We start from the raw sequence: 8,852 nt of genomic DNA, 5'->3' as shown, positions 1-8,852 counted from the left end.
AACAGTCCAAAGCTCATTGTTAAAAGCAGGGAGCTGTCCGTGACATCTCAGTACTGGTGTGATTGCTGGGGAATGCAGTGCAAATCACCTAAGTCAAAGTGCATCAAACGTGTGCCAAAATCCAGAAAACACATTTCTGGGATGCTGCATTGACAAAGATCAAATTGTATGTTTCGCTGCTGACAGGTGGTCCTTGTGGGGTTGAGGGTGGGTGGGTGGGGTGGTGGGGTTCAGTCAGAACAGAAACTTTATTTTATGTTTAACATGGGCTATTTTCATGCGCTCTTCTTTCTGTATAGTCTTGCCTCACCAATACTTTTCTTTTTATTTCTATTTTTTGTTGCTGTGGTTGTTATATTTAATGTATGAATGTCTTGAATATTGCATCTTCTCCTAGAATCTAGGCCCTATAGGTTAACACTTATTATGGAAGGTGTAACGTCTATATTTATAAGTGTTCTGATGGTCCTTGCTTTATTGTAGATGACAATTTTGCTCACAAAAAAGGAACGAGAAGAACCTTGTGGATTATCACTTGAATTCCTCGTTGTGGAGCAGTGTACGCTCTTGAAGAAAGGTTAAGGCCAGAGCAATTTAGAGAGAGAGTGGCGTCACCAGAGGACGAAAATGCGTGACTCATTAGCCAATGAACAGCCAGGAAGGGGTCTCGCGCTACTTTTGAATGCTAAAATAAAGCTGATAATGTACAATTTGATAATAAAAAAAAAATGCTGCAACTCGACAGTGCTGCTTAATCCAGGACCTTACTTCCTGGAACTCTTGAGTAAAAAAACAACTGGTCCATTGGAGTGAATGGAGATGTCGCGACTCTTCTATATACATGGCTCTGGTTAAGGCATGTGCCACTGTCTATCTATGCCAACATTATGTCACTAACAAGTTCACACACCTCAACACCTGATGAGCTGTCTACTTTCAGACAGTGTGCGTAAAGCCCACAGCGGGCATGGAAGAGGCAGTCAACAAACAATTTGCAATGTCAAAAAAATAAAATAAATAGCTGATGTTGATGTTTTCACTTGTGTTTTTGACATGTTAAGCTCTTCACCATTCACCAACATCTAAAAATAGATGCATGGTATTAACAGAGGAATTCACTGGCTTGCCTGCTTCAGTTGATTTGAAAGATAGTTTATGACGTCACTATATTGGGTAGGGTGAACCTGTGACGGAGGAAGGTTTTAGCCCTGTGAGAGCTTGGCCTGAGGCTGGCCCCAATGCGCCACCACGGCACGGTGGCTCAGTGGTTAGCACTGTTGCCTCACAGCAAGAAGGTCCCCGGGTTCGAACCCCGGTCCGTCCCAGGTCCTTTCTGTGTGGAGTTTGCATGTTCTCCCCCGTGTTTGTGTGGGTTTTCTCCGGGTGCTCTGGTTTCCTCCCACCATCAAAAGACATGTATGTTATGGTTAAGACTCCTGTCAGTGCCTCTGACCAAGGCACTGGCAAAAAGAACTGGAGTTGGTCCCCGGGCGCTGCACAGTGGCTGCCCACTGCTCCTAGTTCTAGGAAGGTTCCTAGTAGAGGATGAATTTCCCCATGGGGATAAATAAAGGATAAATTAACTTAACCAGCACAATCTGACTCGCTGCTTGTGCTTCTATTTTGAACACCGTTTTCAAATCAATAAAAAAAGAATGCATTTTAGTTTGGTTTTGTTTAAAATAAGCTACCCAGCACTGAAGTAACGCAGGGGAGAGTAGGCTAGACTAGCAAACATGGCTGGTTTTTGTCACATGATCTATAGAAGTGCAAAGTAGCAGCAGTGATCCAGCCCACCACTCCCAAAATAAACCCAATTTATATTTTGTTCAATGCAAATGTAAAATGAGAGCATCAAAGTTAGAGCTCTTTTGTGCACCTGGATAGCTGATAGCTCCGTCCCCACAAAGGTGTGTCACAGCTAGGCTACGATGTGGCAGACTTGGCAGAGAAGCTCTTATACCTCCTGCCCCCCCAAGCTCTATACCACCCACACCGACCAAACACAATTGAAAAAAGTGTCTCTTTCCGACAAGACACTTTTATGAAGCGCTCCGATGAAATCGACAAAGCATAAAGTCGCCTAAAACAAATTCAGAAATGCCCCCCGCCTTCAAACTGCATGCAGGTGTTTAAAAAGAAGTGTTTTTTTTGCTGCTGCATTGCCTTCTTTCCCAGGCCAGCCCTCTGCAGCAACAGTCCTTCTCCCTCACTGTGCCGTGCAACCTGATAAGCTTCTGTAACACGAGGAATGTTTTTCTCCTCTTGAGAGGGAACAGCCTCCCTCCCCACGCACCGACATTCCCTTTGCTCCCGTTTCCCACCTGCCTTCCCCCCCCCCCCCCCCCTCCAGGTATCCCCATTCACAGCTGTCGGCCATTGTCTTTCCACTTGCGTGACCCCTCGCCCTCCATCGCTCCACCATGGCACCTTTGTGGCGGTGACATGTGAACCCTGTGATCCTGTTGAAAAGTCTCCTTTCTTACAGAATGTCTACATCAACCCCATCGACTCTGTTTCCCTCTGTCTCGCAGATGGGAAGAGGAGAGCAGAAAGGATGTTGTAGTATAAAACTGGGTTGGCTTACACTCTTAGAAAATAAGCTTCATTGGGGTTCTATATAGAACTTAAGGTTCTATTATAATTGACCAAAGAACCCCATGTCTAAAAAGGTTCTATACAATTTCTGTAAGACAACAAAGAACCCTTCTTCTTCTTAAGGTGTCAACTGATTGGTGGACCGCAAAGGGTTCTATTTTTAAAAAGTGGTTCTATATAGAACCCCAAAAGGTTCTATTAAAAAAATAGAGGGTTCTATATAGAACCCCAAAGGGTTATATAATGTTTAAAGGGTGGTTCTATATGGAACCCCGAAATGGTTCTATAGTGTTTAAAAATTGGTTCTAAATAGAACCCTAAAAATGTTCTATATATAACCCTAAAAAGGTTCTATATAGATCCCCAATGGTTCTTTTAAATGTACCGTCTGAAATGATTCTACATAGAACCATTTGAGGGTTCCAAATACGTACCAAGCTATAGAACCCTTAAAGGTTCCATATAGAACCACTTGTCTTGTCACTAAGACAGGAAATGTTGCTACCTACGTAGCAACATTTCCTGCTAGCATATTTAGTAGCTGTAGAGCAGAGAGGTGGGGGGGAATGTAATACTGGCACCCTGCCTCTGTAAGAGGGGACCCCTGTAAGAGCTGTATCGGTTCCGCTCACCAGGCGTAATTAAAAAGCACATTATGGGTCAGTTCAAAGAATTTTGCAGTTGAAAGATCTTAACCCTTTTTAACCTCCGCCAAGGAGGTTATGTTTCCGGTACCGTTTGTTTGTCTGTGTTTGACTGTTAGCGGGATTATAGAAAAACGACTGGCCCAATGTTCCGAAAACTTTGTGAAAGGGTGTCGCATGGGCCACGGAAGAACCCGGTACAGTTTGGAGCGGGATCCGATCCAACTCCGATCTGAAATTTGCATGATATAGCAGACTGCACTTGGCCTTGGTGGCAGATTGTGTTTTTCGAGTGCCCTTCTAGATGTCATATTATTCTGCCAGGGCAGCAACTTATTAAAATAACTTTCATAAAAAATAAAAAATAAATGTATGGGCCCATTTTAGTTTCTATTTAAATCTGAGAATCCAGACATGTCTTCATAGAGCATAAAGTGAATAATAATGGAATATTCAACTGTTTTTTTATTTTATGAATTTACATACAGAATAAAATTTACATACAAAAAAAAAAATCACAATCCCCCAGGGCAGAAATGTGGAGAAAGGGTGTCACTCTAAATGGCCGTTCAACACCTGTGATGTCACTTTTTGCTGGACGTTCTGCTGGGGCTGACACAGCAAAGTCATGGATCGTGGGAAAAAGTGACCACTGAGAAATCCGCCTATTTTGGGATGAAAAAGGTGACTATCACATAAAAGGTGACTAGCTTGCATCTCTCTGACATCACAAGTGTACAGTTCCATTTCAGGAACAGTGCCCCCTACAGTGTACAAAAATGAGTCTTGATGCACTTATGTGGGATTTAATCCCCCCAAATCCCATTGCTATATATACCCCTCCCTCCCACATATTAATGCAAAGTGGTCTCCACACGGCACCGTGCTCTTTAAAGTATATTACACGAGAATATCTTTGACAAGTTTGAAAAAAATAAATTAGCAAAATAAATGATGTATGTGGTCCTGCATGTATAGGTGCATAGAGAGCTCCAGGAACGAGTCCGGAAATCATCGATGCTAACAGCCCTGGTTCTTCACAGTTTTCGCCTATGGGAGTTTTGAATGGGTTTTTGGCGCGATGCTTCTAATAATCTCTCTGGGCAACGCTGGCTTAATCAAACGCGAACCAGTGTTTAGTAACATCATCTTCACACATGAAGACCACTTTTATGAGTTTTGAAGCTTTTATGTGCCGTTAAAAGGGTGGCTAGCTAGCAAACGGCTAAATGAGACTACAATGTCGACGCGGATATTATACGCCATCACGAGTGAACGCGGAAATTCTTTCTCTCGCAATCAATGCGTGGACGCCTATGCGACACTGTGTGTAGTTCTGGATTAGCTTAGCACAAGCTTTTTACCTCTAGGGCTCGCAGTTGCGCTTCAAAACTCATGAAAGTGGTCCTCATGTGTGAAGATTATCCCGCTGAACCTTGGTTCGCGTTTGATTAAACTTGCGTTGCCCACAGACATTATTTGAAGCATCGCGCCAAAAACCCATTCAAAAATCCCATAGACAGAAACAGTGAAGAACCAGGAAGTTCGGGACTTCCGCATTCAGCCTACAAAAATACGTCATCCCTGGAGCTCTCTATAGGTGTATGTTTTAGCACAGTAACATCATGTCCTATATGGCTCTTCAATGGAAAACGTATCTTCCAATTTCAAACCATGACTTTCATCTGCTTGATTGCCTCTTCCAAAGAAGACAGGAAATGGCAGCTTTAACGGCTCTTTAGAAGATTAAGATCACTTTTAGAATCATCCACACAGGAAATGAAGCGGCTTCCACTCTCCAGCAGGGTCTGTTTACACAGCGCTGCAGCCATGCTTCATGGTCTCTTTCAGCAGTTAGCAGGGATCTGTTTGCATGTGAAAGCAAAATGACTTCAAACTAAGACAAACATAACCAGGCTCTGGTACATGTTCTACACCACTAACATGCAAAAGCAAATGGCTTTGAGTGTATGTTTTGTTGGTATTTCTATGCAAATGTCATTTGCCTTGCAAATCCATAGCGCTCCTCCATTATGGGTGCAAAATTATACTACCGTAGTCCTACCATTGGAAAAGACATAGAATGCCACCCACTCTCACAGCCGTTCTGTGAAATTGAACACCACGTCGCTGGACGATATTAGTCCATCGGATTTAATTTTGAACTCGGATGACATCACTGATGACATCATCACTGATGACATCATCACTGAACTTATCCTCAGCCAGGAAGGATGACATCACATAAGATTGACCAGATTCAAACTGAGCAGGTGACCGAAGATGGAGAGCATAACGGGAATGCTGCCGGCCTGGGCCCTCCGTCTACAAAGATCAAATAAAAGAAATGAACGTTTTTCCACATTCCTAAATTACAGTTTTTCACAATTGTTAACACACGTTTCTCAAAACAATAACGGCTTTCTCAAAACTGCACACACACAAAACTGAAACCCTCACACACACACACACACACACACACACACACACACACACACACACACACACACACACACAATGCTAAACCTGACGCTCCCTTTGCAAGATGACTCTTTGCCATCAAATCTCTTAACTGTTCACAAAATGGAACTGGTGTTTTCATTTGGTACACACAGCCATATTTTCAAATGACACACGCATTGAGTACACACAACTAAGAATTTGCTGCACACTGAAGTGCAACATTGAAAACACAATCATAGAAATGGAACACACCATATGAATGACAATGACTCTGGAGAATGAGCCATTTCTCCTTTTGTAAAATGTCTCAGTGTAGGCCTACTTTTTTCATAGTCAAACAGAAAACAGCACATAAATATGCAGCACAAAAAGTTTTATTTTGGTACAAAATCAAATCAAAAATTGGGTCGAGCGATTGGTACATGAAGTGAAGGTTGTGCAAATTGTGCCGAATTCTCGCTTTTTGTGTGTTAACAATTGTGAAAAACTGTAAACACCTCAAACATCTCCTTTCTCTCTGTGTTGCTTTTATTTTGGTGCACATAATTCCTTGATGCTCCTGGACCCATGATGCATCTGCTGTCCTCGCAGCAGTGTGCACACATTTTCTGTGGCTGCATGGGTTTTCACTGCCACCTTTATCTATTCTGTTTCTTCCTCTCCTCTCCTCCTTAACTCCCCTCACAGAGAGGACCTGTGGAGGCTGAAGAGTGGGGTGAGCCATCCCAAGTTCCACCTGTGCCATCGGACTGTAGGATGTTGACTCAGAAACACTTCATCATTTCATGGGAGGCTTTTGCTCCTCTGTTCAAAGAAAAACAACAGATTGAGGAGACAGACGTGCGCTCAGTCAGGCGTGAGTCGAGTACACTGTTTTTGTTCATGAACTTAATATTATCACTGCTCATCGTTGTAGTAGACTTATACTTGATTCCATCTCCAGTGGGGTTAATTGTGCTTCTGTATTTTTCTAACCCACGTTACAGGAAGCAGACACCGCTTGTATCCCCCCTTGAGACAAGTCATTAAATGTGTTGTGTGAACAGTCAGATGACTCATTTGAGGAGCCAAACAACAAACTTGTTATGCAAACAATCCATGAATAATATTCATTCAAAAAGGCAGTTTGGACACGTCTCAACACTATTATTCGTGGAAGTTCAGTTGAAAGGCTCGGTGCTTAATGGCCATGGTGGGGGCTATACTTGTCAGTGGTAATAGTTGTTTTCAGCGTGCAGCAGACGGTGGCCTGCGTGGGTCATTCTTCAAACATCCTGCCGATATTGTGTTGCCAGGTAGCTCTTGTGTTCCTCATAACACATGGCAGTCTAATGGACAAATGGGGCCAGTTAGTTTGGCCAGAGACAGTCTGGACTAAAGGGCGAGTGATCAATCAGCTAGCTAGCTATCGATCTTCATCATTAACAGATGTGGGTCTACACAGCAAAGCAAACGGCTACAGTAAAACATCTCTCTGTCACTTTTATGGGCACTGTCCTGTTGTGTGTGTGTGTGTGTGTGTGTGTGTGTGTGTGTGTGTGTGTGTGTGTGTGTGTGTGTGTTTTGATTGCCACTGACAAACAAGACATGCAGTGTCATATTTTTACCATGTCGATTATGTCACTCAAGTGTTTTCACAAAGCCGCCCATATCACCTGCCATCAAAGCGATTTTAAATTATAACAGTTTTCAGCAGACTTACCCCATCATGTAGGCTAAATATAATTGTCTGTTATCAGCATCGTTGTTCCTGCCGCTTGCTGGATCTGCCCTTACAGAAAAACCACATGAACTTCACATGTGCAAAATCACATGTGATCACATGTTATCACACGTGCAAAATGACATGTGATCACATGTGATTTCGCACATGTGCAATTTCACATGTGATCACATGTGAAAACATGTGGAACACATGTGAAACATGTGCTTTGCCCATGGGAAGCGTGCGGTTTTGGAACGTTTTCACATGTGAAATGTGTGAAACCCATGTAAATTCCCATGCGATTATATATGAAACCCACGTAAATGTTGTTTTCCACATGTGGAAACCATGTTGCTATACAACATGTGGAAAACATGTGAAAATGTTCCAAAACCACACGCTTCCCATGGGTTTCACATGTGTTCCACATGTTTTCACATGTGAAATTTAATTTTAATTTAATTTAACGTGGTGAAACATGTGGACACATGTGAACCTCATGTGTTTTTTCTGTAAGGGCGATATCCCTGGCATTCATTTTTACGTCTTTGTCTAAAATAATAGTAGAAACTACGACAGTAACCAAATTTCAATGGAACAGACAATTCGGAATAAAATATATAACTTTATTTTGATACCTGACGACAACAGAATTGAGTCCAGGGCAGCAACCGTTTAAGTCAAATTACATCTTCGTGAAGTTTTTTCAGGTAGAGGGCCTTCAAAATAATAATAAAAAGTTCCTCTACTAATAGCTAGGCCTACAGGTAACTTATAAACAGGCCCCGGAAATGAATGGAAGTTAGGACCTTGACAACCAGGAGAAACTGAGAATAAAGGCTGCTGACGTCACTATAAATCTACCTGTGAATTTTGGTAGAAATCTAACAGATCAGATCAGAAACACTTTATTGCCAAATGCATCACAAGGACACAAAGGAATTAATTCTGGTGACTCAGCACACTCGACAAGATACAAATAAACATACATACATACGTATACGACAGTGAAGACAAGACACTCAGGACATGAAGGAGCATGTAGTTGGTTATGGTACCATGTTATACCAAAGTGAATAGAGACAGTATTAACAGGTTTGTGATTAACCTAAACGTAGCTATTTACTATCAGAGAGACAGAAATCTTTACTCAGACAATTGTTTATTGCTGCGTGCCTTGTCAAATCCTCAAGAAGCATAATAGAGTCTTGTCAATCCATTTAAAGAGCACTTGCAACACTGTTGAAATATCAGAAGCTGAATGTCACGGTGAGCGGTGTGGAGGAAGGACCCAATTGCAGGGCAACAGGAGGCAGGTGATGAGTAAACCCAAAGCTGGGTATATTTAACGAAATAACAGGTAAGATAATCAACTTGCTGACAACCAGACGCAAGACTGAGAGGTGAACAGGAACATAAATACACAGAGGGAAGTGATTAGA

Source organism: Poromitra crassiceps (genome assembly GCF_964638095.1).
Source record: "Poromitra crassiceps genome assembly, chromosome: 28".
Classification (NCBI taxonomy): domain Eukaryota; kingdom Metazoa; phylum Chordata; class Actinopteri; order Beryciformes; family Melamphaidae; genus Poromitra; species Poromitra crassiceps.
The sequence above is the reverse complement of the archived record's forward strand: the minus strand, read 5'-3'. Positions refer to the sequence as shown.